This window comes from Oncorhynchus mykiss, chromosome 21 (assembly GCF_013265735.2).
Source record: "Oncorhynchus mykiss isolate Arlee chromosome 21, USDA_OmykA_1.1, whole genome shotgun sequence".
Taxonomy (NCBI): domain Eukaryota; kingdom Metazoa; phylum Chordata; class Actinopteri; order Salmoniformes; family Salmonidae; genus Oncorhynchus; species Oncorhynchus mykiss.
Genome location: NC_048585.1, coordinates 15,063,598 through 15,071,099, shown reverse-complemented (window position 1 = coordinate 15,071,099; position 7,502 = coordinate 15,063,598). Strand labels below are relative to the sequence as shown.

Sequence of the window (7,502 nt, the reverse complement as noted above, 5' to 3'; positions counted from 1 at the left end):
ACCTGATTGTGTAGTGAAACCATGAAAAGCAGTGCACCTAAGCTGAGATCTGGTGTTTGGAGGGGTTAGAATGTAATTAATACACATAATCTGGTTTAAAACAGACACAAAGTACTCTGAAACACCCAAAGTGATTCTTCAACCTGGATATGGATGTTTTTAAGAGAGTGTTGTGGAAATGCTTTTAGGGGTTTCAGTGCATGTCAAACGCAGCATCAAACACTAAATATTGATTGATTATAAGGGCCTATGGACAGTTATTTTTGTGCAATTGTGGAATAACATGTTACTTCACATGTCAGTATCTTTCATGAGGATAACCAAGAAGAGAGAAAATCATTAGAAGTCTGGTTTGAATCACCTTGCATTTCCCATCTTGTGGGTAATTAAACAATGTTTCACACAACGTTGTATGGCTGTTTGAAGAAATACAAGTATATTTTCTGTATCAGTATTAAGCTTGTTGTGCCATGAGGGGTAATGAATCATGATGAATGGATATCTAAACCGTCTGGCAAATGAACGTCCAATGAGGACAGCACCCATTCCCACATTCAAGATTCAGAAGAGGTGAGGGCAGAGTCCTGAATTTCTGCAGGTCAACCTCCAGTTACTGCTGGTGTGCTTGACAAAGCCTGCCTAAATGGTATAACATGGCAAATGATCAAATGCATGAACCCATGTTAAACATGAAGACACTTCAGACAAAGGGATCTAGTTCTGCACTAGACAGGATTCAAAACATCAGAATGGTGTTTAGACGCTTTAGAGAGAGGACACGACACCAAAAGAGAAGGGATCTAATTCTGCACTAAACAGAACCTTTTCTGTTATCTCTCCCAGTCCCTGACAAGGTGTCTGATTCTGCACTAAACAGAGCCCTTTTCTGTTATCTCTCCCAGTCCCTGACAAGGTGTCTGATTCTGCACTAAACAGAACCCTTTTCTGTTATCTCTCCCAGTCCCTGACAAGATGTCTGATTCTGCACTAAACAGAACCCTCTTCTGTTATCTCTCCCAGTCCCTGACAAGGTGTCTGATTCTGCACTAAACAGAACCCTTTTCTGTTATCTCTCCCAGTCCCTGACAAGGTGTCTGATTCTGCACTAAACAGAATCCTTTTCTGTTATCTCTCCCAGTCCCTGACAAGGTGTCTGATTCTGCACTAAACAGAACCCTCTTCTGTTATCTCTCCCAGTCCCTGACAAGGTGTCTGATTCTGCACTAAACAGAACCCTTTTCTGTTATCTCTCCCAGTCCCTGACAAGGTGTCTGATTCTGCACTAAACAGAGCCCTTTTCTGTTATCTCTCCCAGTCCCTGACAAGGTGTCTGATTCTGCACTAAACAGAACCCTTTTCTGTTATCTCTCCCAGTCCCTGACAAGGTGTCTGATTCTGCACTAAACAGAACCCTTTTCTGTTATCTCTCCCAGTCCCTGACAAGGTGTCTGATTCTGCACTAAACAGAACCCTTTTCTGTTATCTCTCCCAGTCCCTGACAAGATGTCTGATTCTGCACTAAACAGAACCCTTTTCTGTTATCTCTCCCAGTCCCTGACAAGATGTTACACAACACTTGATTAAGTGGTGTTACAACACAGGGTGGGATGTTTCAGAACATCTCAGGATGATGTGTTTCAATACTCCAGCAAAGTTAAGGTTTTTTATCCTTCAAGTTGGTGGCAGCTCAGTTGCCACTAGTTTTGATGTTACAAATCACTCTATTTTAACAGTGTAGTAAAACGAACGTGTGTGTGTGTGTGTGTGTGTGTGTGTGTGTGTGTGTTTGTGTGCTCCTGCCCTGCGGGTTCTTTCTGTTTCCCGTCTCCTATACTTCTTCTCCTTTATTAAACACTGCGTCACACTCTCTCTATTTACCTGCTTTTCATCAGGGTGGGAAAACAACCTGGTAGAGGAGAGAAGGGGGGCGGGGGGGAATAAGGGAAATGTACCAAACTAACCAATTCTATGACAGTTGTATTCTGCACCTTCTGTCTAATTAGTCTGTGAGGGCTGGCTGACTCTGCAGGCCAGTCTGGTCAGGTTAAATAACACTGTACTGTAGTCAGTTTGATTTCCAGTGGGCTGGTCTCACAGGGACGTACTCAGTTATGGGAGGCCTGATTCAGTGCATCACAGCTTATGTCCATGATGGAGGGAGGGATGGATGGAGGGATGAGGAAGGGAAAGAGAGAGAGGTGAGAGATGGAGAGAGAAAGGAAGGGGGAATGGAGAGAGAGAGAGCAGTGAGAGCAGAAAGAGTGAGTGAGAGAGAGAGAGAGAGAGAGAGAGAGAGTGAAAGCAGAGAGTGAGAGAGAGAGAGAGAGAGAGAGAGAGTGAAAGCAGAGAGTGAGAGAGAGAGTGATAGAGAAAGAGATAGAGAGCAGAGAGAGAGAGCAGAGAGAGAGAGCAGAGAGAGAGAGTGACAGGCCGCTGCTGATATCTGCCAACACTTCTGCAAGGAGTTACTCTGTTTTTAAAGCTAACAGGCCCTACAACACACCCTCTCTCTACACTAGACTGCTACTCTGGCGTAGGAAGAGAGGGAGAGAGAGTGGAGGAGTAGAGTATTGAATAAATGAAAAGGCTCTTGTGAAGGTCTGTTTGAATAAATTGGCTAACACGTACTGTATGTCAAATTCATTGAATAAATTAGTATTGATCTTTGAATTGACTGCAGTAGAGTGTTTGACTGTGTGTGTGTAAATGTATGTATGTACAGTATGTGTGTGTGTGTGTGTGTGTGTGTGTGTGTGTGGGGGGGGGGGGGTAGATGCGTGGGGGTATGTGTGGGCGTGTGCGTGCATTTCCAGTCCTTGGTGAATAACAGATTACAGTTGAGCCTGAAACAAACAGATTCATTTATCTATGAAATAAGTCATTTTCCCCTTGCTGTGTCTTCCACCATTAGAGACACTATGGAGACACTATGAGCGTGGTACCGGATGTATTCTCCCTGGACATAGCCAGGCTATTTTTAGAAAGACTGCTCATTGACTGAATGGTACCAGTATCTGACTGACATCTTCAATATTTAATGATCCTTTATTTAGCCGTGGGAGTCACATTCAAATGAAAATAGACCACCTTTAAAATGATTCTACGATAGTAGACTGGACTCCATGATGAGAATGGCTATTTTGTAGAAGCAAGAGGAAAGGGAAGGGAGGAGGGACATTTTTAACAAATGAAGTTAATATCACAATGACACTATGGCATGACAAACTGAAAGCACAGGCGGCTTTGGAAATGAGCGTAATTTATTCAAATCTATTAAACCGAACGCGTTTGGCGAGCGCCTCGGACCACTCAGATACGTTGTGAGCGTTAAGTGCGGCGTACACTCTAATGGTACAATTCTGAAGTGTCAGACTTAATTCCAACATGAAGCATTACAGCGCCGCGCCAGTAGCCCACGGAAATGGAATGGCATGTCTTGGTTAATGCCTTGTGTTCGCGGTAGGAACGTTGGAGGGAAGGTAGAGGAGAGAGGGGGAGAGAAAAGGTAGAGTAGAGAGGGGAGAGAAAAGGTAGAGGAGAGAGGGGGAGAGGAGAGAGGGGGAGAGAAAAGGTAGAGGAGAGAGGGGGAGAGAAAAGGTAGAGTAGAGAGGGGAGAGAAAAGGTAGAGGAGAGAGGGGGAGAGGAGAGAGGGGAGAGAAAAGGTAGAGGAGAGAGGGGGAGAGAAAAGGTAGAGGAGAGAGGGGGAGAGAAAAGGTAGAGGAGAGAGGGGAAAGAAAAAGTAGAGGAGAGAGGGGGAAAGGAGAGAGGGGGAGAGGGGGAGAGGAGAGAGGGGGAGAGGAGAGAGGGGAGAGAAAAGGTAAAGGAGAGAAGGGGAGAGAAAAGGTAGAGGAGAGAGGGGGAGAGAAAAGGTAGAGGAGAGAGGGGGAGAGAAAAGGTAGAGGAGAGAGGGGGAGAGGAGAGAGGGGGAGAGAAAAGGTAGAGGAGAGAAGGGGAGAGAAAAGGTAGAGGAGAGAGGGGGAGAGAAAAGGTTAGAGGAGAGAGGGGGAGAGAAAAGGTAGAGGAGAGAGGGGGAGAGGAGAGAGGGGGAGAGAAAAGGTAGAGGAGAGAGGGGGAGAGAAAAGGTAGAGGAGAGAGGGGGAGAGAAAGGGCAAGTATTTTGTTCCCAGCATTATCCCAATGGGAATGTTCTCTCACGCTGTAGGTATTATAACAGTGACAGTTATTAGACTTGTTGTTTGAGAAGGAGACACACAGTCCTAAAGGGGCTGTACATTTCCCTTATTCCCCCCCCCCCCCCCCCCCCCCCCCCCCCCCCCCCCCACCCCTTTCTCTCCTCTACCAGGTTGATTTCTCACCCTGATGAAAAGCAGGTAAATAGAGAGAGTGTGACGCAGTGTTTAATAAAGGAGTAGAAGTATAGGAGACGGGAAACAGAAAGAACCCGCAGGGCAGGAGCACACAAACACACACACACACACACACACACACACACACACACACACACACACACACACACACACACACACACACACACACACACACATTTTAAATACATTATTTGAATCCACAAATTTACATTAAAAAAGGATCCAAACATTTCTAAGGTCCCTGTATGCATGGCCCTCGAGGGGACAGAAAGCATCTCCTTCCCCAAACAGCTAGGCAGCCGAGGACAGCTGAAACAGAGCAGTATCTAGCCAACTGCTTAACCATAGGTTTTGGCAGGCCTGCAATCTGGAGGCCACGCGCTGCACGCCTGTTTACGTGGCCGAGACTGCCAAATATCAGCGCCACCAGCTTGCACCTCCACCCGAGGCTGTCCAGGCACACCACGAGGGGCTGGTATTAAAGAAGCTTGTCGGTGAAGGCTCCATGTAGCCGTCGGGTGTAGTTGGGGCTGTTTACTGACAAACAAAAACACACACACATGCTCATCTCTGAGGAGTAGAAGAAGTGAGGTGCTTTCCCAATTAGTTATGGAAGTTTTATAGGAAAGTCACACATTAAAAGACGGCTGTGAATCTCAGACACACTGTCACACACACACACACACGTGTGTGTATGTTTGCACACACATACATACACACATACACACAAGGACACACACACACTCATACAAACACGCTGTGGGGGAATGGCCATTGGTAATTCATGAAGAGTGTGTGTAATCATCTTCAGTGATCTGTGTGTGTAATGTGTGTGTATGCTGTGTATCTCACTGTGTTTGCTCAGAGCTGTTCCTCCATAGGGAATGTGTGTGTGTGTGTGGAGGTATCAGGTATGTGATGGCTGTGTGGTAATAGGATCCGTGGTGAGGCCTGGTCTCTGACACACAGCGTCTGACCCTGAGCTGGCCCATGCATTATTCACACCTGACTGACTGAGGAGGCTAGGACACACACACACACACACTCCTCCTTCATGCCTGGCCTGTCTCTCACTTCACTCTCTTTCTCAATGAGGTCGTTCACTTTGTGATAGTCTGGTTTCCTCTATCTGTAGCTCCTCTTCTCTTTCTATTAGTCCTTTAGTAGCAGACACACACACACACGCACGCACGCACGCATGCACACACACACGCACGCACACACACACACACTCATGCACGCACGCACACACACACACGCACGCATGCACACACACACACACACGCACGCACGCACACAGTATTTCCTGTGAATGTAAGGGAATTCTACCTGTCTTGTCTTATAGTTGTTATAATTGACTGTAATAAACCATGCAGCCCTGTTGTTTAGCTGTCCTCCCCACAATCATTCTGCTGGCCTAGGTGCCAAGGCCTGGGAAATTGCCAGGTGTGTGTGTGCGTCCTTTGTGTGGGCGCAGTGAATACACACTAGGAGTTAATGGGCTGCTTTGTTTGTCTAGATGAGCCCACTAACAACAGGTATTGACCTAAACAGACTATAGAGGAGAGAGAGATAGACCCAACCAAATCATGAGAGAACTAAAAGATAATTACTTGACTCATTGGGAAGAATTAACAAAAAAACAGAGCAAACTAGAATGCTATTTGGCACTAAACAGAGAGTACACAGTGGCAGAATACCTGACCACCGTGATTGACACAAATTTAAGGAAAGATTTGACTATGTACAGACCCAGTGAGCATAGCCTTGCTATTGAGAATGGTCGCTGTAGGCAGACATGGCTCTCAAGAGAAGACAGACTATGTGCTCACTGCCCACAAAATGAGGTGGAAACTGAGCTGCACTTCCTAACCTCCTGCCCAATGTATGACCATATTAGAGACATGCATTTCCCTCACATTACACAGATCCACAAAGAATTTGAAAAACAGTGAGGAGAGAAACAGTGAGGACCAGCAGACACATTGAAACAAAGTTCATCTCATAGAAGCAGTGGGAGACTGATCTCAGCTGGCCTAAAGCTGGTGTCATCTTACATCGCTTCTTATGATAGATCCAATATAGTCTCATAGATAGTGGTCTCATAGACTTTAGTGACAGAAGAGATGTTTGTCAGTGTCCCTGCAGGGAAAGGTGATCTAAGGGTCCCTATCGGGCTCAGACATCTTTGTGAAGTCTGAGAGTTCCGAGCTCTCTGGTTGGACAGGCTGCGGACGGACAAGTGTAGTTGTCAGGCGTGGGCCAATCAGAAAGGCTGATTTGCCTGACCAGTATCACACAGGAACTAAAGGCTTCCTGTAACTCATCAGTGCTGAGGGATAGCTGCGCGCACACACTCACTCACTTGATGACTTGATTCAATGCAGTGGACAACTGATATTTAACTGATATTTCTGCTGTTGTCTGTGGCACAAACAAAGTAACGGCGAGCAAGATGGAGAAGGGTTGAGAGATGCAGTGGTACTAGTCTGCACTGCCAGGCTGCATCTCACTGTTGAGACAGAGAGAGTAACTACTGTCTTGCTCTCCTCCGTCTGCCTCTTCCTTCCTCTTATTTCTCCCCCTCACATCAAAGCTAGCAGCCTCTAGCCCTGCCATATGTCCACCATCTTGTGTCCTAGAATTCCCACAGGTGTGGCCTGGATAAACATACAGTAGAACTCTCTCTCTCTCTCTCTCTCTCTCTCTCTCTCTCTCTCTCTCTCTCTCTCTCTCTCGCTCTCTCTCTCTCTGTCATCAGTAGGAACCCTTATCCCTGGCATCAGTAGGAGTCCTTATCCTTGTCATCTGTAGGAGCCCTTATCCCTGTCATCAGTAGGAGCCCTTATCCCTGTCATCAGTAGGAGCCCTTATCCCTGTCATCAGTAGGAGCCCTTATCTCTGTCATCAGTACGAGCCCTTAACCCTGTCATCAGTAGGAGCCCTTATCCCTGTCAGCAGTAGGAGCCCTTATCCCTGTCATCAGTAGGAGCCCTTATCCCGGCATGTGGGAGAAAATAATGAAGATCGAGGGCAAAAATAATTGGTTTTTCCACACTGAAAAGAGGTGAGTGGAAATAGGTTTGTTTCACTGGTGCGGTTATTTGTCTCCAGATAAATGATCTTCATTAGAGAATTCCTGCACCGCCCACCTGTCCCCTCTACCCTGCTGCC

At 46.5% G+C, this 7,502-nt stretch overlaps 1 protein-coding gene across 2 annotated transcripts in view; it reads left to right on the top strand.

Moving 5' to 3' along the window:
- LOC110510810 (plexin-A4-like) overlaps window positions 1–7,502 on the top strand; it is a 482,439-nt gene that overhangs the window by 239,864 nt on the left and 235,073 nt on the right. The gene's annotated exons all lie outside the window — the stretch shown is intronic.